This window comes from Vicugna pacos, chromosome 32 (assembly GCF_048564905.1).
Source record: "Vicugna pacos chromosome 32, VicPac4, whole genome shotgun sequence".
Classification (NCBI taxonomy): domain Eukaryota; kingdom Metazoa; phylum Chordata; class Mammalia; order Artiodactyla; family Camelidae; genus Vicugna; species Vicugna pacos.
The window spans coordinates 24,365,327-24,390,351 of record NC_133018.1 but is presented as its reverse complement, the minus strand read 5'-3'; positions in this window follow the sequence as shown (position 1 = coordinate 24,390,351).

Below are 25,025 nucleotides of genomic sequence, written 5' to 3'. Positions count from 1 at the left end.
CTCTGTACAGCCAGGCGCTCCCCACTCACCTGTGCGTGCCCCACGTTTCCCCAGGAGCCCTGGTCAGTTATCCGCATAGACAGATGGACCCACCACGTCCAGTCCCTCCTCCCCTGCCCGGAGAGGGAAGTGGCACCTCAGGGACTTTAGGGTCAGAGAGACCGAGGCCAAGCCCCCTCCATCCCCGTGAGCCGCGGGCTTCGTCTCCTGGCTTGCAGGGAGGTTGTCGCGTGATACAGGACCCAAAGGACACTGGCCAGGAGAGTGCCCCCTGCTGCACTGGGCTGCAACAGAAATTAAGTCAGGTGACAGAAAAGAAAAGGTGCATTAGATCTTGTCCCCTGAGCTTGGGGCTGGGAGCGCTCCCTCCCAGGAATTTCGTCCATGCCTCCACTCCCTGGCCCTCCCTCCCTGTCACTGCCTGGGGTCCAGGCTCACTTCCACCTCCTGTATGCTCTGGCCATGTCAACACACAGGGGCCACCCCCGGGGTCCTGGGAGGTCCGTGATGTGAGTTCTGCTCCGATTCCCCTCGGGGCGCATCTGGTCCTGCACACCTGACATCTCCTGTAACTGTGATTCCAATGAGAGCTGCCTCATGTCCTTTAGACACGGGGAGGGTGCACTGGCCAGCTCACCACGAGATGTGGGCAGATCTGCAGGCATAAACGAGGCGTCTGGTGTCACCAACATGCCTGGGGGAAGCCGTGGTTCCATGACCCACGGCAGGTCTTGGGAAGGACACAGGGGTTTTCTTGCACAGATTTGATAACTGGGCAAAGTGGAGGGGAGAGCTTCCTCCCACACAAGGGTCCTGGCCTGCAGTACCCCCTACCCATCCCCACGCTGTCCCTCAGCCCTCACCTGGCAGGGCCCCAGATAGAACGCCTGCCCAGGCTGTGTTCCGTCCTCGGCTGGGGCTCCCGAGGGCGGGGCCGGTGCACGCCTGCTGGGCATTCAGGGAAACAGAGGGCACTTCAGGGAGGGGGCTTTGTGGCCACATCTCACAGCCAGGATTCCACCCCGAGGGAAGGAAGCAGGCTCCCGAGGACCTGGCTTCAAAGGCAGGGGAGGGAGGGTGTCAGATGGAGACTCTGTAACGGCTTCATTACGCCGCGCCTCCTCTCCCGTCTGGGTCCCGTTCCAAGGAGAGGGCCATTTTCTGCAACTGAACATCTTTTCCGGCGACATTTCCTTGATCATGTGTAAACATTTCCTCAGTCGGGCACATTTCAAGCTCTATTTAAAGTGCAATATAGCTGAACATAGCTTCCGCGTTCACAGGGCAGAAAGGGCCGTGAGGACATACCCGCCGTGAGCCGTCTCCGTGCTCCCCTTGCAGGGAGGGGAGGAGGCTCCTGCTGCCCCTGCAACCCCCTCCCCTCCCCTCCCCTCCCCCTCCCCCGCCCCCCATCTTAATGACCCCTTGTTGAACGATGCAGCTCCAGGTGTTGAATTAACCAGAGGACTTAACAACTGCTCCGTCCGGCTGCATCCAGACTCCCTGCAGGTGCCACGGGGCTCACCTCCCAGGCGATGAACCCAGGTGTGTGGGTTACCACACCTTGGTGGGAAGCACCGGAAATGGGCGTGGGCGACCTAAAGCAGAAATTAATTCACAGAAAAGATGTCGGGTAGGCTCAGTCATCAAGGACGCAGGTCTTCCGAATCCCCCCTCCGCCAGCCTGGGTTACGGCCCCACCGTCACCGTCCAAGGGAGCTTCTGGGGCGCCAGCCTTTACACGTATGTCATAACCAAAAGGTGAGGGGAGGGGGCACAGGATCTTCCCATTAAAGACACTTTTTAAAAAAATGAAATGGCTAGAAAGTTTTTAAAAAATCTTTTTTGGGGTAATTAGGTTTTTATTTATTTTTAACAGAGGTACTGGGATTGAGCCCAGGACCTCGTGCATGCCAAGCAGGCGCTCCACCACTGAGCTCTACCCTCCTCCTTGCCCTTTTTGATTTAAACTGTATTAAATTTGATCTCTTTCTTTTAATACTTGATGAAATTCTCACTCAAACACTTACAAGCCTTATCAGATAAACCATAGAAGAGATCAGTGAATTCCATTCTTCCAAGAGTGGCTCTGGCTTCGGTGACTTGAACAGGAAAAGCCTTCAACTGCCCTGTGTCCCGGCTCTGGTTCTGTGACCCAGATTCCATCTCATTTTCTTTGATCTCCAAATGCCACTAGTTCAGGCCAGGAAGGGCCACAGCCAGAAGAAACAGCCCTGGGTCTGACCAAGTTGTCCTGAACCATGCTCCCCTTTCCTGTGGTCACCTCTTCCTTTCTGATGCTTTGGTCCTTTTTAGAAGGAACACAGGTGGTTCGCTTGTGAAGAGGCGGGATCCCCGGTCCAAGCAAGGACACTAATAATCAGGCTGGTGGGAGCCCCCACGCTGGGTGCGCATCTGGCCCCGTGCAAAGCCCTCCTTTGCAGCCTCTCTCTAAGGCGGGGTCAGAGCCGGCCCCCCCCCCCGGGAACCTGTCCCTCCTCTAAGCTTGGCAACTCTCACGAGAAGGCTTACCTGCCGTGACCGTGACCGAGGGAGTCGGGAAGGTCTGCCTCGGGCCAGCTGAGGGGTGACGGGCTGGGAAGAGGATCTGGAGGAAGAGGCATTTCTTGTCTCTGCTGCTGCCTGAAAGCAGAGACACGCCAGAGTGGGTGGAGGGGGGCCCGGGGGGTTGGCTCACAGGGTGGGGTTGGGGGAGGGAAGGGCTTTCTTTCCCTCCTTGTTTTGGTCTCAGCTCCTTTGTCCTGGCTCAGGTAGAGCTTATTTTATTATTGTTAAAGTTAAAAATGGTAAAGCTTCAGGAGTTTTTGGTTGCAAGTCACGGAATCGCATCTCACACTAGCTCAGTCCAGAGGGAGCGAGCACTCTCTAGTAACTCACGAGCTCACGGACAGAGCGGCCTTGGGTGACTGAGGCTTGGGCCGAGCTCGGGCTGTCCCCCCTCGTCTCTGTGCACAGGCCGCCTGCGCCGGCCCCCGGGGTGAGCTGGACGCCGCGGCTCTGGGCTGGCATCCGGGCAGCTTCCAGTCCTGCGGAAGGAAAAGCCTCCACACAACGGGAGATCAGAAAACGTTTCCACACAGGGTCTCTGGGCTCTGACCTGGTCCTGTGTCCAGCCCGGGACCAAGGACTGATGATGACCCGGGAACATGCCCTGCGCGTGGCCGAACCCAGGCCATGTGTCCGCCCCGCCTGTGAGAGTGGGTGGGGTCACAGGGTGTCCAAGGAGCCTCTGCCGGGTCAGCCAAGCTCTGGTCGGGGAGCGGGACCAGTCAGGAGTAGCCTCGGGGCCCGGCCTCCCCGCAAGCCCCTGTCGCCTGCTACAAGCTGGCTGGGCGCCAGGAGCTGGGCGGTGGCCTGTAGGGCAGTCCTGGGACCCCGAGCTCACAGTCTGCCAGCTGGGCAGACGGGCTGGGGAGGCCCCCGCATCCAGAGCCATCCTGGAAGAGACCCCTGGTACCCATGTGAGAACTGTGAGTTCCAGAAACGGCGCCTCCAGCAGCCGACTGAACCTCCCCACATAGAAGCCCGCTACCGAGAGCCCTTCCCTGAGCTGCTCCGTCCACTCACCAAACAGCTCCTCCGGGATCCAGTCACACCAGCTCCGCTCCTTACGACTTTAATCCAGCGTCGCTCCGTAATTGTGGGTGGTCATTAATGCAGAACAGCGGGGCAGGGAAATGACAGGATGGGGAGTTTCTGAAGAGTAATTTGGAAACCAGGAATGGACGCAGAGCAATAAGACGAATACGTGTTACAATTTCAAAGTGAGGGCGTGAACAAGCAGCAATGCAGGCGCTAGTGGGAGTGCGCACTGTGGTCCTTTCTCCACCGAGAAGGGAGGAATCTCGAGAGGAGAGGGATGAGCGTGTGAATGGCGCCCCCTGGAGATGTGCACGGCACTGTCCCTGTGCTGACCCGGGCAGGGGCGGGCAGGGTTCCAGCTCTTTAAGGACAGGGTATACAGCCCTGGTGACAGCGCTCCCGGGAGGGCAGACTCTGTGTGGCTCTTAGAGCAGGTGGATGACCCCGGGCCTGGCTGTGAGGGGACATGGACCTTGCCTGGCCCCTTGTGCCAAACGAACGTTTATGGACATCAAACACCAACAAAGGCCACCGCTGGCGTCAGCATCTTAGCCTACACAGTCAGGCCAGCTCCACGCTGCTGCATTTTTTTTCAGCATCTCTGCGTGATCTCCCAGCAACGGAAGAACAAAGCCCAGCCAGGTGGGAGGGCTCACCCGTCTCCAAGTGACAGAGAAGAGAGGAGGTGTCTGCTGGGTCTGCCACCTGGGCTGAGGGCCAGCACACTAGGGGAGAGACCACAGCGCAGACCTGATTGTGGCTGGGACCCAGGGAGGCAGGAGAGGCCGAGGTGCAGGGTGAGCCCTGGCTCCTGAAGCCGGGATGGAAAAGCCCCGAGGCAGGTGGCAGGGGAGACAGGAGACCCTGCTGCTTGGGAGCCTGAGGAGGCTGGAGGGAAGGCCCCCAGGCCCGTGGTCAGGAAAGGACTACAGTGACCGTGGTGCTGGTGCCAGAGCTTCCGAGGGTGATCCTGAGAAACCCCAGGAAACTTGGAGACGACAGCTGCCCTATCAGGGAGCAGACAGAGTGATACACTCACTTGAGAGTGAACAGAGATAAATCGGGAAGGGGCCAGGTGACCGCGCCTTGGGTGTGAGGGCAGGGCCTTGTGTCCACGGAGGGTCAGGACAGAGCCCTCTGAGAGACGGCACTAGGCAGACGCCTGGGAGAAGACAGAGTCACATAAGGACATGGAGAAGGGCCTTCCCAGAGGAGGGCACAGCAGGTGCAAAGGCCCTGAGGTGGAGGCACCACAGGGATGGGGTGGGGGTAGGGAAGTAAACTGGGGGAATCAGAGGGCCCTTTGTGTGTCTTGGAAGACCAGGCTCAGACCTGGATTTTGTCCTGAGGATGCTGGAAAAGCCCTGGAGGGCTTTGAGCAGGGAGCTGACATGATCTTTGAAACCACCCCCCTCCCAGGCCTGGCTTTTCAGGCCAAGTCCAGCACCAGCGGACGCGGGCACTTCTGTGGACACCCCAGCTCTGGAAGACCAGATGGGGGAGGGAGAGGACAGCCACCCTGTCTGTCCCCGGGCGTTTGCCTAATCACATCTGAGACGTCCCCACGGTGCCGGGGGAGGCTCCCCCCCACCACGCTGCGTGTCTGGTGGCCTCGGCGACTCATCCTTTGGATTAGTTCTGACCATTCGCTGAAGTGGAATTCCACGGGCGCAGGTTCTTCAAGCCCGCTAATGAGAAGGGAGGTGTGTGTGGGCCCGCACCCTCGTCAGTTGATCAGACTCTTCCCAGCGGCATGATTGCCCTGGTCAGCCTCAGACTCCGGGCTCTTGACCAAACACGAGGGGCCCTCGGGGTCCTGCGAGGTCAGGGGAGGGGGCCGAGGGCTCCTGCTGGACAGTCCTAGACATCTCACTGCCGGCCTCTCTCTCCAAGGGGTCTGGGGGGTCGGAGGGGCTGCCGGAATTTTTGCATCAGTGTTCCTCAGGGATATTGGTCTCTGGTTTTCTTCCCTTAAAGCATCTGTGTCTGGTTTGGGTAGCAGGGTAACCCTGAGCTCATGGAATGAGAAGGAAGTGCTCTCTCCTCTTCCAGAATTTTCTAGGACAGTTTAAGAGGGACTGGCCCTAAGTCTTTAGCCGTTTGGTAGAATTCACCAGTGAAGCCACCGGGGCCTGGGCTTCCCTTTGTCGGGAGGCTTGGTGAGTGACTCAGTCTCCTTACCCCTCGTAGGTCTGTTCAGATTTCCTGTTTCTTCCTGATTCAGTCTTGGTAGGTTGTCTGTTTCTAGGAATGTATCCATCTCTTCCCAGTTGTCCAATTTGTGGGTGTAATTGTTCAGGGAAGTCTCTTAACGATCATGGTTCTTTCTATGGCATCAATTCTAATGTCTCCTGCTTCATTTCTGATTTTTGAGTCTTTTTCTTCTTGGTCTAGCTAAGAGTTTGTCAATTTTATTAATCCTTGAAAAAACAATGTAAGTTTCATTGATTTTTTTTTTCTATTCGTTTCCTTGAGGTGTAAAGTTAGGCTGTTCATTTGAGAGCTTTCTTCTTAAACGCAGGCATTTATTGCTATAATCTTCCCTCTTAGCCCTGCTTTTGCTGGATCGTGTAAGTTTTGGAATGGGGTCTTCCGTTTGCATTTCTCTCAAGACATTTTCTAATTTCCCCCGTGATTTCTTCCTCACCCACTGATTGTTCAAGAGACTGGCCTAATTTCCCCGTATTTGTGAGTTCCTGGCTTTTCTTTGCTACTGCTTTCTAGCTCCGTTCCATTTTGGCCGGAGAAGACACTTGGCATGATCTCAGTCTCTCACGTTTGTTAACACTTGCTTTGCGCTCTAGCACGTGGTCTCTGCTGGCGAACGCCCCCCGTGAGCTGGAGGAGGGTGTGCCTGCTGTGGCTGGGCGCAGTGCTCTGGGGGCGCCTGCTGCATCGCGTGAGCCCTGGGTTTCCTTCTGGAACTCGTCTGCCTGATCCAGCCCCTAGTGGAAGTGGGTATTGCGTCTCCTCCCTCCGTGTGTTACCGTCTGTGTCCCCTCAGTGCTGTCACGTTTGCTTCCTGGAATTTGGAGCTATGTTGTCAGGTGCATGAATATTTACAGTTGTTCTCTCTGCCTGAATTGACCCCTTTTCATCCTATGAGGTTCTTCTCTGTCTCTGGTGACCGTGGTTGACTTAAAGTCTGTCTTGTCGGGTCAGACACAAGTATAGCCTCCCCTGCTCCGTCTGGTCACCGTTTGCTTGGAAGGTCTGTTTCCTTCCTTTGCATACAGCCTGTGTCCGACCTAGTGTCTTAAGCGAGAGTCGCGCAGGCAGTGTGCAGTTGGAGCTTGTTTCTTCATCCACCAGCCGCTCACTGTCTCCTGACTGGGAGGTGAATCCATCTACATTTAAAGCAATTACCGGCAGGGAAGGACCTCCTAGTGCCTCTGCTCGCTGTCTGTGTCTTCAGTTGTTTTCTCCTCTTGCTTGCTGTGTTTTGGGGTTTTTTTTGTAGTGATGAATTTGATTTATTTCTCATTTCCTTTTATGCATCCTCCATAGGTATCTTCTCTGTGGTTACTGAGGGGATTACAAAAAACAGCTCGTATATAGAACCATCTATTTTAAGCTGGTAACCACTTAGCTTCCGTCACCTACAAAAGTCCTACACTTTTACACCCCTCCTACTTTGTATCTTCGCTGTCACAGTGACATCTCTTTATACTTTGTGTCCATTTGCACAGTAGTAATTGTCTCACAAAGGCTGTGGCCCGTGTGCTGCTGTCAAGCTGACTTCTCTGTGGGGAGCGAGGGCAGGGTCCACCTCTCCTGTCCTCTTGCCCTCACCTTGGGATGCCCTAACTCTCAACCAGGATCACCTCGTGGGGTGGCCCCTGAGCGCGCTGGACCTCAGTCCTGCTGCCTGAGCATCCCTGTGAGAAAGTGTGCAGAGAGGGTCAGCCTGGCCGGCGAACCACGAGTCTTAGAAAGGCTGCTGTCAAGGCTGTCGCTGGGCGAGGGTCTGGGAGCTTGGCTGCAGGCAGTTCCCCACACTGGTCGGAGCTTTCCCTCAGTGCTGAGAGGGCTCCCGTGTCCAAGCCGCTTGTATGGACAACGTGGTTGATGCTGGACACCTGCTCCCCTCTCAGAGTCTGGGATCTGGGCACGTGCCAGGCAGAGGGTGGTTACCAGATCAGCCCCCAGTGGAACTCTGGCACCGAGAGAGTCTCTGGTGACTGTCCTTGGTGACAGCACATCACAGGTGTTGTCACGACCTGCTGGGGAGCACAGAGCACCCTGCGTGACTCCAGGGGAGAAGTCTGGATGCCTGTGCCTGGTGCTCTGGACTCGAGAGGTGGCCCAGCCCCGGCTCTGCCCACCCCTCCCCCAGTCCTGGGGTGGCAGCAGCTTCCCAATGTTGCCAAACTCAGGGCGTCCCTCCCTGGCTCTCAGCTACCTCACACCTTTGTAATCAGCGTCCTTATTGAATTTCTGTTTTTCAAGCCCTGATGTGGCTTCCGCCTCCTCTCTGCCTCCACAGACAGTGAGGAGCTGCCATTTCTCTACCAGAAAAATGTCCCCCCTCGGAGCCTTGCACCCCAGGAGACGGGGGGTACAGGTCCAGCTGAGACAGAGGACTGGGGCCGGCGGGTCCCCGCACTGACCCAGGCGCCGTGCGTGCATTTCTCTCTGTGATCAGATGTCGTTTCATTATCTCCGAGAAGCAGCCCGCCCAGCTCCTCCTGGGTCTCTGTAACCATTTACCTTCACACACGCAGAATGTCAACGAGACTTCCTACCTCCGGCCCAGGGAGCAGGACAGGTGCGCAGTGGGACCGGCCGCTCTACGTGCAGCCTGCGGAGCCCACAGACACACAGACACACAGACAGACAGACTGCACCCCGACCCCGCTTCCTACCAGCCGAGGGCCCAGCAGTTCAGTCACCTGCTCAGAACCCTGTTTGCTCACCCGGGCTTGGGGTTGTGCTGGCGTCTCCTGGTTTGTGACTGCCGTCCACTCCTTTGTCCCTGCGGGACCCTCCCTCGGGTGTGCGGGCCGGGGGGGTGGGCATCGCACCCGCACGCCTGCTGCCAGGCTACAAGGTGGCCCAGGGCCCAGGTCGCAGGGAGGGGACACCATCCGGGTTCGGCTGGGAGGTAGGATCCCAGGATCTGGGACAATCGGAGGCTTGGGCAGCAGAGCGCAGGTGAGTCTGAGCTGGGAGTGGACGTTGTGCTCCGGGGGGAGGGGCTCCCGAGACGAGGACACACAGACAAGACAAGTGTCTGGTACAGAGAAAGGCCAGCTGACGGCATCCTCTGGAGCCCCGGGTCCTGCCCACGAGCCCCTGCAGCTGCGCTCACGGGACAGCGCTCTCCTCGGGGCTGACGTCACTTTGGGTGTGATATGCTGTGGCTCACGACCGAGCACCGGCGAGCGCAGGGTTCACAGCCCCCGCCCCGTGGGTGCAAAACCCTACGGATAAACCTGGGAGGAGGGGACGGCCCTTCGCTCAGAGAGCCAGAGGGGGCTCTTTTATACATTTTATCATCTTTAAAACAAGGGAGCTAGACAGCAGCTGCCTCAGGAGGTCTGCACAGCCACCAGGTCACAGGGGAGAAACTGAGTTCTCAGAGTCCGGTCCCACGAGGTGGAACCAGCACTCCCTCCCTCTGATTAAGAAAGGCTCTCCCGCCTCGGACGTCACCGCTCCTCACCTGCCTCTGCTGAAATTTAATATTCAGAGCAAACATTTAATTCTGCAGAAGTCAAAACTTGCGGCAAAGCTAGAATTGTCACTGGCGGCCTGCCGGCACCTGGGCAGTTGTTCAGACGTTGACGTGATGACCTAACTCGACTCGCTTTCTTAGGTGTCACTTAACAGCACCCGGCAGCTGTGCCCAGACGCAGCCTCTGGAAATAGCGGAATCGAACTGAAACCTGCTCGCAGCATCTCCCCTGGACCAAGCCCGAGATCCCTGAGTCTAGTTGGGGCAGCACGTAGCTCCGTGACCCCTGCCCACGGCTCTCCTGGTGACCGCGGCAGTGTAGAGGGGGCGGAAGGAAGGAGAAACTGTTTCCTCATTTGTTCATTCGTTCAACACATATTCCATGAGTCCCTACTTAGTGATGGACAGTTCCGTACACTAGAAACACAACTTGGAATAAAACAGGTCCAACTCCCAGCCCTCAGGGAGGATATATTCAAAGGGTGACACAGACATTATTAGATAAAATATACAGTGTCGGCTGGGGATTGGAGCTCTGGGGGTGAATGAAGGAGCACGGAAGGCCGAGGAGGAGGCAGCAGGGCTGCCAGGTGTGGTTGTCCAGGTTGTGCACTGTCCAACGCTAGGAGCCCAGTTTGCATCACAGTCATTCTAGAGTTATTGCAGTCACCGGGATAGTCTCCCAGCAGATGGCAGTCACGTGTCTAAGGAGGGGTCCATCTCTAATTTACCCAAAGCCATCTGCTGGGCTCACAGCCAGGGTAGGTGGGGAGGATGCGGGTCCTCCAGGAGCGGCTACTGATTTAAGTAGAGACTTCAGTGCTACAGTGGGAGGAAATAGGCAGTGGGGCAGGGCAGGAAGCATCTCACTTCTCCACTTGTGTTACTCATTGTTAAAATTCCTCCAAGACAAGCGATACAGAGCCAGCTGATCATATATGGTGGACATGAAGCCGTTCACTCTGAGTCCAGTGTCTCCACCATGAGGCGGACCGGCACCTTGTGACGACGACGTTGCAAATTCTCAGGCAGAGACCGCAGGCATCGCCTCTGCAGCCAGTTACGGGGGGGGAGGGGGTGTTTCCCTTGTAAGTGAACAGCCACGGCGGGAAATAAGCGACACTCTTGGCACAACATGATGATCATCATGACATTTGTTTACACACTTGCTAGTGTAGAAAATCTAACTGCCATCTTTTTTGTCCTCATGATGGGAGGTTGTCTCTACTCTAATCTGATAACGGGCTTTAAAGGGCTCGTGTTTATTGTCAGTATAAAAGGAAACACAATTTACTTGCCCAAAACTTGTTAATGAGTTTGAAAAATTCACGAGGTGATGAGGTGGTGGCAGCTCCAGCCACAGCGTCCAGGTTCCCGAGTGGTCGGGCGAGAGCTTGCCTGGGTCCCCAGGTTCCAATGTGAATATTGCCCGAATTGAATGGACTCTGCTGGGTCACCTGGTCCTACTGGAAACCATCCTTGTGGCAGGAGGGTGAGCCCTGTGCTCAGACCTGAGTCACACGGGGTTGGGTGGACACGAAGAGCCAACGTCTACTGCGAATGGGGAGTTGGGGGTGGGAATGAGAGCAGCTACTGGAAAGGGGCCCCTCTGCTCGGCCTCCGCAGGTGGACCCCCACCCACGAGCTTCCTCCCACATCTGTACCTGGCCCTCTCCCCGGCCTGGTTCACCTCTCCCCTCCTGCAGACCCAGGACGAAGCATGGCTTTGCCCGCACCCTGACGCCAGGAACAGTCCTGCCCCCTGCCATCCCCAGTCCCTGCCTCCCTCCTGACTCCTGGTTCTGCTGTTCACATCGGGAGTGGGTTCCCTGGCAGAGACATCAGACACTGGTGGCTCCTGCACATGTGAGGGAGGGGTCTGGGAGGGGCAGTTTTGTGTGTCAACCTGGCTGGGCTACAGTGCCCAGGTCTTTGATCCATGTTCTGTGAGGGTGGTTCTAGGTGAGGTTGACATTTAACTCAGTGGACTCTGAGTAAAGCAGATTGCCCTCCCTAGGGTGGGTGGGCCTCGTCCAATCAGGTGATAGCCTGAATAGCGCAAAAGACTGACCTCCCAAGGGTCAAGGGGGAATTCTGCAGCAGACAGCCTTCAGGCTGAATGGCACCAGTGGCTCTCCTGGGTCTGCAGCCAGACAGCCCACCCTGCAGATTTTGGACACACCAGCCTCCACAATCACATGAGCCAACGGTTTATGATAAACCTTCCCACAGATACATGACCTCTTGGTTCTGTGGCTCTGCAGAACGCTGACCAACACAGGTCCTGAGTGTGAGCCTTTCTGGCTCGTAGGAGGACCCCAGAACTGATGTGGGGGCCCCAGGAGGGTGTGGGGAGGCCTAGGACGCACGTGGGGGTGGGAAGGACTCAGACCAGGGACACCGGGGCAGCCCCGCCTTCCTGACTCTCCTAGGACGGCTTACCTGCGGTATGAGCCCCTCTGTCACCTATCAGCACCCCCAGTTTTCCTACCATTTCTCCTCCGGCTCCCCCCTGATGAAAGAGCTTGTCTATGAATTGTACGATTCCAGGAAACCTCTTAAACTCAATCCGTCCCAGCACCGGGGCCACCGGGCACACGGCTCCACCGGTGATGGCGTCTCCGGGGGCCGCGTGGACTTTCTCCCAGGTGGAGGAGGCTGTGATGTCGTGTCCCAGTGGTGAGGCCAGAGTACGTTTCTGAAGCTGGTATTTCTATGATAAAAATCCCGGTCTAAAATTTATGATCCTGAGCAGCACATTCATTTTCGTGATACAGAAGGAAATAAGGCGTGCGTTTTTCCAGTTTCTTTTCTAATTCATCGGGCACCATGTGCATTACTCTTCTGCTTGTCAAAATGTTTTAATTCATGAATTTGTTTTTTTAAACTGCGGGATTGGCAGGAACTTGGGAGGGCCCCCCTCCTGAGAATACCTTTGGGTGATTATCCCCAAATGATGTCCCTGAGTGTCCATCCTGGAACAGGACAGCCCGAAACCTGGGGTGGAGGCTGCCAGCTTCTCTGCTCACCTGTGTCCACAGCCCTGGGCTCAGCGCTGCCCTTGGCTCAAAGGGCTCTCAGGAAGAAGGTGTCATCGACAGAGGGAGGGACAGCCTGTCAGGAGCCCCCAAGGGCCTCCTCAACCTCCTGCAGGAACCTCCTGTCATCCAGGAACCTGCAGTCCCGGGACCCCTCAGAGACCTCAGTGTGAGGAGTGGGGCTGGAGGGGCCCCCAAGACACCCACAGCCCTGTGTTCCCAGAGCCCCTCGCAATCCACCCTCATCCCCTCGGCCTCCCTGGGGTCTCACCTGCCCCAAACAGCAGAGCTCCTCCCCAGCAGCCTGGACGGGCCTCCTTCCCCCACCCCCAGCGCCAGCAGAGGGGGCCTCGGAGAAGTGGGGTGTCCAGGACACCATTCAAGCATGGACTGGCTGACCCCGTCTGAGAGCCCAGCGCAGGCCTGGAGGTGAGGGTGAGCCTGGGGACAGGACACACCCCACAGGGCCTCTCAGGTCGAGTGATCTGTGGGGCAGCACAAAAGGAAATTCAGGGCCGCTTGTTCCAAAATCAGGGAAAAGTGCTGTGAACGACGCTAAAATATGAGCTCCTCCCTCTCCCTTGGTGTCTCCAGGCGTGCCGTGGGCGCTTGTATTTGCCATTTATTTTATTTTATTGTTCTATGTGAATAAAACTAAAATTTCAAGTTGTTAGTGTAAGTTTTATCGCTCGTTTTTATATTTACAACAATAGTTTAAATGCAGATGTGAACATCTAACTCGGGTGGGAAGTCACCGGAAAGGCACACATCTTGTCTGCGGCTCCCCTGGAGGGGGCCTGTGGGGGGCGGCCTGGGGCAGGTGGAGGCAGGGGGTCCCCACGTGTGGAACCGGAGCGCTCGGGGGCACAGGGACCCTCAGGGCAAGTGCAGCCCTCAGGGGACACTCACACACGCTAGGATGGCCACCAGCTCCCTGCTGTGCGTGGACTTCGGGGCCCTGGTCCTCCCCTGCCCCCCCAGGCCCACAGGGACCCCAGTCACAGCTGCTCAGCCAGGGCTCACGGTGAGCACGTAGGGGAGGGAGTCTGCTCCCAGCCCAGGACACGCTCCGCCTTCACCCTCCATCGCGGGCTTTAGAGAAGAGCGTTCCTCATCCCACAGAGGCAGTGGCCCAGGCGGGAGGGGAAAGGCTGCTGCCGCCTGGATTCCCCAGGAGCAACCCGAGCGCTGAGACCCTCCAGGATCCACACGTGTCCGGGGGCCGCACCCCCAGACCCGGAGCCCAGCGGCAGGGGCTCAGTGGAGGGCAGCCCAGAGCAGGGAGGCCACTGCCCAGAAGGCAGCCGGGGTCTGCGGGGCTCCCTCCGAATGCCCCCTCTGGCCTTCCCAGAGCCTGTGTGCCTGGGGGTCCTTCCAAGATTTCCCCGAGCTCCAGCCGTTCATCCTCACTGGGAAGGGCCCCAGTGACCCCAGCGGGGCGGACCCCTCCCAGCCTCCGGGCAAAGTCAGCCTCCTTCTGAGCGCCTCCAGCTTGACTCTGTCTCGGGGGCGGCAGAGGGGGATGTGTCAGAACAGAAACTCTGCCAGGGAATTTTCTTTATTTAGACCTTCTCTCTCCTGAAGGGTCTCTGCTGTTACTAAGCCTTGCCGTGAATTCAGCTTAGTGGAGAAATCTCCGCCGGTTGCTGGAGAGAGCAGGGTGGAGATTTAGGTGAGAAAACTCATTTCCGAGAGCCCCGCGACCAACTGCAGAAGTGAGCGAACACGCCGACCAGCACACGCAGGGAGGAGGCAGAGGGCAGGCGGGGGAGGGCGTTAGCCTCGCGCCCAGTAGACGAAGGTCTGCTGTCTGGAACATCTAAGCGGCTTCCCAAGTCAGCAGTCAGCAGAGAAAACCCGACAGGAGTGTGGGCACTTGTAGGAACAGGCGTTCCCAGGAAAGGATGGAAAAACCCAATGAAACACGAGCAGAGACGTCCCGACCCACTGGTCAGCCAGGCACTGAGCGCAGCAGATCTGGCACGTTTCCCGCCTCCCGGTCCACGCTACCCTGCTCTGGAGTGTAGACAGCAGCCCGGGACCCCCGCCCCACCTCCTCGCTGCGGCCGCGCCAGCGCCTCCCCTGGAAGCCCCCGGGAGGGGGCACCCCAGCTTCGTCAGCAAGGTGACCCGGCGCCTGTCCTCCGCTGTCCGTTCCCGAGTCCCCTGAGCCAAGCCCGGTGCGGGCGCCACTGGTCACCGTGCTGATGCAGGAGGCGGGCTGTGCTATGTCAGTGAGACGTTCAGGGCACTGGGCAGGGTGGGCCCTTGGTACAGGTCTGGGGCCCCACCTGTGACCCCTCCTCGCCTGGGGGACATTTATGCCTCTGAAGGGGACTCCCGCTGAGGGCAAGCTGGGAAGGGAGGGTTTCTAAAGGGGAGCTCACTTCCTGCCCTGTAATGAGGGGCTCAGGACGGGGGGGGGGCGCCTGTACCTCAGCAAGAACAGGAGAGCTCGATAGTGATGACAGTAGTAGCAGCAGGCACTGATTACTGAGACCTGCCGTGAGCCTGGGGCTGCGCCCAGCCCTGCCCTCACCTCCTCACACCCTCCTCTCCCTGGGAAGAGGCACCGCCGTCATCACCACCATCACCACCGCCGTCATCGTCACCTGCATCACTGCCATCGCTCGGCTGACGCTCACAAGACCCCCATCACCTTCATCACCATCACCACCATCGTCACCTTCACCTTCATCATCATCACGGACATAATCACCACTGCACTGACTCTCGCAAGATCCCCACCACCATCTTCTTCGTGACCCTCATCACCAGCATCACCACCACCAGCGTCACCAGCATCCCTGTTTCACAGCTGAAGGGGCTCAGCCACCGGGCGCTAAGCGATGACCACAGGAAAAAGAGGTTAAATTTCTCCAAAGCGTACAAGTTCCCTTTTCCCTCGGGTCCTCCTGGAAGCAGCTGACTGAAGCTGACCAGGCCGCACTCAGCCAGTGGGTGGGATAAATGGGAGACGAGGGGTCCCCTCCGTCCTGTCAGACCCAGAAGTTGCTCCCCTGGTCTCGGCTCACCGTGTGTTGGTCAGAACTCAAGTCCATTGATCATTAGGTCCCCAGGGCTGCGCGGGAGGCTGGGAACTGCAGTCTTTGCAGCCACGTGCCTGATCCCACTGGAGGCTCCGACCCACTGGAGGGGCAGAAGTGGAGGGAGGAGCCTGGGAGTCTGCGTTTGTGACGAGCTCCTGGGAATGCGGAGACCGCTGGCCCACTGACCCAGGCTGAGGAGCAAAGCGTGGGGCTCAGTTGGCCCGTGTCTTTCCCTGTGGGGCACCTGCTCAGGGCCATGGAGGCTCCGTTCAGCCCCGTGACTCGTCACCCAGGGTCCTCTCTGCAGAGCCTCCTGACGGGCCCGAGGACGGGCCTTCCTGGCTCCTCCGTCAGTTGGTGCAGCATCTCCTGCGGTGGGTTCTCCCCCAGGACCGTCCCTGGGACGCCTGGCGCCTGCTCTGTTTGCCCAGTTTGATCTGATGCGGGTAATGGAAGCACAGAGCTGGCTGAGCAGCGGGGTAATTTCTCCTGTGACATCAACATACCCAGCGCATCGCCAGGCCTGTTCCCTAGACGTTCAGCTGCGTTCAGGCACGGGAACCTGAGAACCCCCACCAGGGCCTCTTTGCCTCCAACTTCAGAGGGGAGTGTGTGTGGGGCCCGGGGGTGGCGTGAGGAGACAGCGAGACTCCAGCCAAGGGGAGGGGATCCCTGTGGCTTCTGGGGCAGGGATGCGTGTCCTCAGTGTGCAGGCGATATGGGTGGGGGGCCGTGGTGACTGGGCTGCAGCCCCCGTGGGCGGGACACTTTCTCATCAGGGACCCAGGAGCCGCATCGCCATGGCATTCGGCCCATGTCCCCCGAGTCGTCCCTGAGGTCAAACATCAGCTTATCCCCATGAAGGATGAGACAGCCCTGTAAATCTAATTCGGCAAGAATCAGTATTGAGACGTCAGGGTGCTGCCCACCGGGCTGCTCCGGCTGAGCCAGGGAAGGACGGATGACACTTCCCTGGGATTTTACTGTCCACCCTGTGGTTACTGCCTTGGAGGATTTACACGCCCCCCTGACCAGCCTCGCTGCATCTTAGTGAGGGGGCAGCTGCATGCTCTTACCCCTGCAATTTTTTTTGGAAATAGTTTGAGCAGGACAGGAATTAGCTATTCTTGAAATGTTTGGTAGAACTCACTTGTGAAACTGTGGGGTCCTGGACTGTTTTTTCTTGGGAATTTTTTAAGTTACTGACTCAATTATAGTACTGGCAATCGGTCTGTTCATGTTTCTACTCCTTCCCATTTCAGTCTTGGGACACTGTGCACTTCTAGGTTTTCTTCTATTTCTTCCAAGTTGTCCACTGTATTGGCACACAGTTATTCACAGTAATCCCTTACGATCCTTTGCACTTCTGTGGTGTCAGCTGCACCTTCTCTTTTGTTTCTGCTTTTACTTATTTGTGAGCTCGCTCTTTTCTTCTTGATAAACCTGGCTGAAGGTTTACCAATTTTCTCAGAATTTATTCTGCTCGTGGATGATCCCATTCGAAATCTCCAGCGACTCTTTGAACAAAAGTAAACCTTCGGGTGAACTTGGCAGGTGTAGGTCACGCCAGGAAGCCATGCCCAGCCTGTTCCCCTGCTCACACGCTTTCAGCCACGAGCGCTGCCCAGACTCGGGGATGACAGTGAACTCTCAGGAAGCCAGTTGCTGACAAAACCTGCCACCTCCTAAATTTACCAGCTAGCTGGTGGCAGTGCTATAACACATGCTACCTCACTTTTAATAATCTTATATTTAATGTTGCTTCACTATATATCTAGAGTGCCCCAGATCTGAAGCCTCTCCTTGCATCTCTTTATAAGCACCCAGACGCCCCGCACAGCGGTTGATCAGAAGGGGTCTGACAGCATTTGCTGTTGATCGACAACCTCATTGGCCTTGTTTCCATTGTCATCGGTCTTACAGTCTGCAGACATCCGAGTGGATTTAGAGATGTGTTCTCTCTTAGAGTCTGTATTTTCCAAGGATATTTAAGATAAGGTCACTATCTCCCCAGGCTTCAGCTCAAAAGCACCTTTTTAGACAGAACCTCTTTCAATTACATAATTTCAAGCTGTTACCTGTTGGAGTTAAGGCATGAAGGAAATATTAAAATAACATTTAGTTCTGCCCGTGTATCCTCACGTGTTCACCGCGGGACAGAAGCGCCGTCTCCATCTTGGCGTCCCAGCAGCTTTCAGCACCTTGGAGAGGGCCAGCGCCCAGCCTGCTGGGAAGCTACTCAGTCTAGGAGGGAGGAGCTGCTAAGGAAGATCCACCTGGTGAGATGAAGGGGAAACAGAGGAAGGAGCTCAGCAGGTGAGCGACCGGAACTTGAAAGAGCGGTGGGAGGACAGAAGGGGTTCCGGGGGAGGAGGGAGCCCCGTGTCACACATGCTTCTGGTGGCTTGTTCTTGATTACCAGGGGACAAACTGCCTGAGGCCAGGGATCCACTCACATTTGGGCAGATTTTCTCCAAGGTCGCTGCCCCTTCTCCCTGGTGGCTCTCTCACAGACAGGCCCTACAGGGCCCAGGACACTGGACTTAAAATGTGCACTGACTGAGCCATTGCGACCTGTGTTTGCTCTGATGCAGGTCAGACTCTATTAGAGGAAGGAAAAAAACAAGGCAGAAAGAATTCCTGAAACAAACAGAAATCTGCCTCCTGAAAGACTCAAGATGTATTTCCCCTCTCACGCCCCTACTCTGAGGGCTGTGGCAGTAATTGCCTCATTGTCTGCATCCTCATTGCTTCCGGGACCTGCACCCCGTGCTCATTTCATGGCTGGCAGTTGCTCTGCTGGGTCTCACTTCACCCTTGCTCTTCCTCTCTGAGCATATGTGAAGACGCATATTTATTGATTATTTATTTATTTTTGTTTGATGATCCAACTGCAGTCTGCTTTAATTGGGAAGTTAGCCTTGGGCCAAGCATAATATATACTTGTTTTGTTTGACTACGTTTGAAAACAAAAACCACCTAATATTCCCCACAGCTAATTAGCTTGACAAGATTTGTGTCACAGGAAAGACAGTGGGATGCCTTGAAGGCATCCACCCAGCTCAGCAAGAGGGCGGTGGGGGGAAAGCGTTCCATGCTCTGTGTGGGCCCAAATACCTGAAGGGTCGCACAGTCCCCCTGGGATGGCCAGAGGGGCATGGCTCAGCCCGCAGAGACAGAGGCCGGACAGCGGGGCCTCGTGGAGCCCGCACCTCTCCTGGCTCCTGCTTGTTGCCTTCAGACGGAAAACGTGCACCATGGGAGGTGAAGGTGGCTCTGCCCAAGCCCAGAAGGGGTCCCGGTCCCTGAGTGGGACTGAATGGTGCTTGCTGTCCCAGCTCTCCCATCCCTGCTGCTGGCACATCAGCCACAGGTGGTCACGGGTAACTAGGGAAGTCTTCAGCAGGGAAGTCTATTTACTGCCACAGGTGACTCGTAAATTAATACTTCATCTTAAAACCCAAATCATTAAAACAAAAGCCTGCACTTGATTGCATCCAATTAAGATGATCATAATCTTACCTCGGAATCATCTCATGCCTTATCTTGGCTCAGCCTCCACGTCTTTCTACATTATTTCTTATCTACCCTCCCTGCTAAGCTTCCTGCTAGGGAGGAAGGGCCAGGGGTTATCCTGTCCACTCTGCAGAACGCTCCTGTGTCCTGCCCAGGTGGCCCTGAAACCGGGAGAGCCAGCTGCTCTCCTATGACCCCCACTCCTGATATGACCCGCACTCCTGAGCGGTCGGCCATCCACAGCCAAGCCCCTGCCTGACTCTCATGAGTTGGGGTGCGTTTCATCTAAAATCCCCTCGTGCATGTTCTTTGCCATCCAGGAGGAGGACGTCTCCACCCTTCCAGGTGGTTAAGCCAAAGGCTCGAGCTCTACATACAGTCCTCTGGAATCCTTACGGTTTGCAGAACTGCCACCCTCCATCTGGCCACCTCCAGCCCCACAGGGCAGTTCTCGGACAGAACCATCACCTCTTGCTTGGATCCCTCAGGAGGTCCAGGTGTGAGGAGCTGTGATGGCCTGTGATGGGCAGGGGGAGGAAAGACCAAGACTCAGGCTCCAGCAGGCGGGGCAGTCGGGCAGGAAGGGTCTGTGAGACATGGGGCCAGCGCCCCGTTCCAGCCTCATCCCTCTGCAGGCAGGGCCCAGGACACGAGGGACAGCTGGACCGTGACCACAGCAGACAGTGGTGGGTGAAGAGCCTGTCCTCGCCTGGTGCCCACATGCTCCCCGGCTCCAGTCTTCTACAAGTGACATGCCACGTGACCAGCTCTGACCGTGGGCTGCAGGCTGCGGACACGGGACTGTCCCCAGGGTCTCCATCCTTCTCCCAGTGGCCGGTCACTCTCTGTGGACACACAGTGCCTTCCACACACTCTGTGGTGAAAGCTTCGCCCTTTGTAATCTCACAGATCTGAGGTGAGGACTGGGCGGTGCCTTTCTTCTCCCAGTGACAGAACTTGGTAGGAAGGGAGCAGAGAGAGGAGGGCTTGCTCAGGACCCCAGACCTTCTCTCATGCAGGGCCTCACACGGGTCCTTGGAGCTCAGGGCTGTGCTCCTGAAACTGGAGGATCTTTGAGAGAAAGTGAACACAGGGTTGATTCCTGGTGAACTGGGTGTGTGGTGATGACTGATAAGCAGGGAGAAGGATGAGGGTCAGTGGGTCTCAGATTCTGTGAAGGGCAGGGGCGGCGCTCACTGAGATAAAGGACAGGAGGAAGGGTGGGGAAAGGGGAGCATGAGGAGAGGAAGCAGAGGTCCTGGGGCTCCAGAGCCCCTTCCTCAAAGCCTCATTGCATCTGATTGGCCCTGGTGAAGCCACACCACTGTGTCTGAGCCAATCACGTACCCAGGAGGGCAGGGTGCTGATTGCTGCTCATGTGACCCGCTCCTGGACTGGCAGAGGGACCCCAAACTGCTGGAGGAAGACTGGACGGAGGGGGAGTCCTCCCAGGTTCGTCACAGGAATCGAGGTGTTGGCTGCTGACTGTGCCCCTCTGGAACGGCCACTTCGTCTGCTTTACCAGAGGAGACCGCAGCTCCTGCAGGGAGAAGACATCCTGGGCCACACAGCTGTCGTGCTGGTGCCAGGCGTGGGACCCCACCAGTCATCACTGCGCTGTTCTGGGCATGGAGCAGGGCCTGAGCCAGACATTAGCCAGGGGCAGTTTGGGGCATGAGGGATGCATCCCATGACCCTCCCCATTCTGCTCTTTACTCAGAGCCAGACCAGGAGCCCAGTACGTCCAGGGACCAGCAGGCACTGCTAGAAATTTATTCCTAGACAACAACCTGAAAAATAGAGCCTTTAAAGTCTTCACAAAACCCATGCTGTATGCAACTAAAACGATGTCCTCCCCGCAATCTCAGGAACCAGTGAGAACTAATCATCTTTTACGTTGTGTCAATCGACTTAAAAATTAATTCACCCAAGCTACACTGTCAGCTCCCGGGGACACATCGAAATCATTTTGTAGCTCCAAGTATCAGCCAGTCCTGGAGTCAGCTCCAGTCAGAGGAGAGATGCTGGCTTTGAAGCCCGCGGCTGCCTGAGGTCTCTGAGGCTCCCGCGTAGACAGCCAGACACGGTGCACCCCTGGAGTCCTGTCCCACCACCCACCACACAGTCCTATTTGGAAGTAAGCGTCCCGTCCTGCAGGCAGGAGTAGGGCTCAGTCTTGGCTCTTCTGGGTACCTCTCTCTCCAGAGCAACCTCCTTGGGGCGTAGGGACAAGCAAGGCAGCCTGGTATTGTGACACCAGGACAAATACTCAGCTGGACTCACTAAGTCTGTGTTGGGTCCTTGACAAGAGTCTGTTCTGATTGGCCCATGCTCCATTCTGATTGGCCCATGTTCCATTCTGATCGGCCTATGGTCCATTCCGACTGATGCATACTCCATTCTGTGTGGTCCATGGTCTATTCTGATTGGCTCATGCTCCAGTCTGTCAGTCATGTGAGACAAAGTTGGGTCACTGGTGCGATGTGGCCAGGTGCGGGTGGGCCTCCGTGGTCAATTCTCTCTTCTATCCTGCAGGAGGATTCCTAGTTATGATGGAGGACTCTCAGGGTTTCTACCCTCCTGACAGGTCCCTTCACAGTGTCCTCTGACTCCATCACAGTGACCCCTCCTCACGTCCCCAGGACATACCACAGTGACCCCAGCATCACCAAGATGTGTAATGATCAGTGTGAACAGCAGGTAGAGCGGCCACCTGTGTGTGAAATGACAGGTCTTGCTTCTTCAGGACAGTCTGAGGGTTTATTTTGGGCAGAGGGAGGAGATATTGTGAAGAAAAGTTTTATGACGCACCCAGGGATCAGTCTCTCCCCGGGGAGGCCCTGCCCCAGCCTGCAGACTGACAAGAGCCCACCGCCGCCCTCGTCCTCACAGTTCCTGTCTCTGTTCTGCCTCTGTTTTCTGCTCCTCCTTCCCTCATCCATCCCTCTGCTCTCTGAGACTCACAGCTGTAAATGCCAAGGAACAGGCCGGGGACGATCAGAAAACGTTTTCTGTGCGACTTCAGTCAGGCTGTCCTCTTTCCAGCTCCCCATGTGACGTCACAGGTTTTGTTTCTCTTTGTTTTCTGCTTGAAGCCTCAAAGCAGTTTCCTGTCAGAGTGTTTCCCTCGCCTGCCGAGTGTCAGCCGTGAGCGTGAGACTCAGGCGTCTGCAGCCCCGTTCCTCTCAGGCTGGAGCCGTGCGGCTTTGCAGGAGAGGGGATGGGGGAAACCACGGAGGGTCCCACTTAGAATTTCACTCCCTCTGTCAGCAGGCCCTCCCCTGGGCCCAGAGTCCTACAGGGACAGTGAAGGTGGAGAAAGTTGAGTTCCCCGCAGGTGCGGGGACACCGCGTTCCCCAGGCCTCTGGATGGGGGCCTCGAGGGCGTCTCCCAACCTGGTCCCGGTGGCCGGGGGCTGACACATCCCTGCGGTGTCTCCGCCGCACTCAGCTGCGCGTGGAGGGGAGAGACAGGTCGGGAGGTTGGGGCCCGTCTGGGTCTGAGGCCCGGCTGACAGCTGAGGGTGAGGACGTGTCAGCCCCTCCCGGGCCATCTGTGCACGTGTGGTCAGGACGTGTCTGTCCACAGACAAGACAGACGGACTCTAGCCCAAAGGGGCCTCTATTGGCTGGTGGGCCTGGAAGGGCTGGGGGAGGAGGGCGTTCAGGCAGCATTTGGACAGGGGAGAGGGCATGGGGGCCGGGGGTCAGGGCCCTTGGGGTGTCCTCGGATGACCTGGCCACACACTGAGGTTCCGGAAGCAGCCCGGGGTGAGTGGGCCCCCAACTGCTTCTCTTCAGCTGCTCATAAACGCTGCACACGTGACTGCGCTCAGCCGTGGGAGCCTCTTGGACTTCCATTTTTGCAGAAGCAACACTCCGTCTAGCTGGCCAAGTGAGGGGCTTTCACATCCCGCCGCTGCTGCCCCGATGCCCAGAGCCCACTCAGCGCCTGGGTGGATCACGAGTGTTCTGAGTCCTGGAACAGGGACTGCCCCCCAAGGTGTGTCGCCTTTGAGGGCCGAGATGAGCGTCCAGGGTCTGCCCAATTCAAGGACACATTTGAGTTGGGAGACAGAGACGACGTGCCGGAGCTGCTCTCCACTGGGGCTCCGTGAGGGAGGTAGGGGGACAAGGACCGAGCAATGCCGCTGTGTCCTCACTGCGCAGGGTGCTCAGGCCACTATGGTTTCTGAGGCCACAGCTGCGATCTTCAGCTGTCCTTCTTTCTGAGCGTGGGGGTGGGGATGAGGGGAGACCCGAGTCATCCTCAGAGTACACCCTGCCCCGTGCTGTGAGGATGTTTTGCACACAACTCGCCTTGGAAAGGTTGACCCAGTGATGTCCGGCTCCGGGACCCTTGCAGGTTGTGCAGAAAGGGTGTGCACCGGGCTTCCGGGCTGTGTCAGGGTCACACAGAACTGTGTCACCTCACGCAGGCGCTGGCCCCTGCACCGGCGGTCAAGCCAGCTCACAGGAGGTGGGGGCCCTGGGTGCGGGCAGGCGAGTTTGGACCTTGGCTTCCCTGGGCCCAGCTCTTCCCACACCCATGTGTTCTGTGTCTGGGAGGAGTCTCGGGCCGCATGTCCCTCCAGATGACGTCCTTCCCGGGCTCAGAGCTGCTGAGGAGCCCAAGAGGAGCCGCTGCCCAGGCCCCACGTGGAACTTCCCACCAGAAAGAAGTTTTTGAGTCCCCGTGACTGGGGCAGCCTCCCCAGGCTGTTGGGGGACTGGGCAGAGACAGGCTTGCAAAGGTTCAGGTGGGCTTCACGGGGGCTGTCCCCACAGCGACCTGGTGGAGCCCATTGCCCGGGGCCTGTGTTCCAGATGTAGGCAGTGAGAAGCTGTCTATGGATGTCCCGTGAGGGTGTCAGCATCTTAGAAATGCCAGCTCAGGGTGGACGGACGGAGTGCAGGTGAGGGCTCGGCGCCGACAAAGCCTCTGGAGACCAGTCCCAGCTCAGGCTCTGCAGCTGTTGCTCTGGAATATTCCTGTCCCCCGTCTCCTGGAGAGCTGGTGGCTGCAGGATGTCCTGGGGCCCTAGTGTTTAGTGTCATTTACCTCTCCAGCACTCAGGTGTCATCATGTCTTTGTGTGACGGTGACCGTGAGCCTGGATGACTTTGAGCAGAGCTTCCTTTTCTGGATCCGTCACACGCTGAGAACGAAAGACCAGTCTGTCTTCCGCCGGCACGTGGGTGGGTCTGCTGGGCAGCAGGAGCGGGCAGAGGAAGCAATGCTTCAGCAGGAAGTGGGTTTGCGAGAGTGTAGGCGAGAGGGAGGAAGCAAAGCGGTTTACTTAAGCCCAAGTTTAAAAAATGAAGTCACAGAGTTATTTTTGATTAAACATAACTTTTTCTCCACATCTGTCACCACTCGGTGTAGGTGACACCAGATTTAGACAGTCCGTGGGTGTCTCTGTGGGAGCAGATCACATCTATTCGTTGGCAGGAAAGGTTGATTTGAAAAGGGATTGAAATTATCGGTGCTAAAAATGAACATTTCATGAACAGTCACGTGAGAGTGACAGCCTGAGTACACGCCCACCTCTCGGCTAGGGGCGGGGACACCACGATGGACGCACCCCCTGGCTGCGTCCAGGGCGTGGGGGGATGGTCACTTCTCCTAAAGGAAATCCAGAGGGGGCAGAAAACAGAACGCAGAGCCAAGTTTGGTTCAGTCAAGTTTCTGTCTTTCGTTTCTTTTTTCTCGCTTTAAAAGGTTTCCTCCCTCCTCCCTCACCCTCTGCTTCCCCTCTCCCCGGCCCATCTCCTTCCGTATCTGCCTCTCCTCCCAGGCTGCGCCCTTCTCCGCGTCCCAGGCGGACCCAGGCGTGGTGCCTGGGCACTCCCTCTCCCTGCCCTCACATCAGCGCCCTCCCTCAGGTCTGAAGAGGGGCACTCCATACCCGCCTTGCGCCAGGGCCCTGGCCGGCCCGAGGTGCCTTCCCCACGACGGCTCCCGGCCCTCTGGCAGGCGGCCTGGCCCGCGTGGCTCCCCAGGCTGGCTCACTGGCTTCCCGGCAGCCCAACCCACCTCAGAACCCACCCCATTGGACCGGCTTGGTCACGTGCCTCCTCCTGGCCAATCCTGCTGCGGGGTGATGTTCATGCTGATTGGCTGGGCCTGATTCCCTGCACT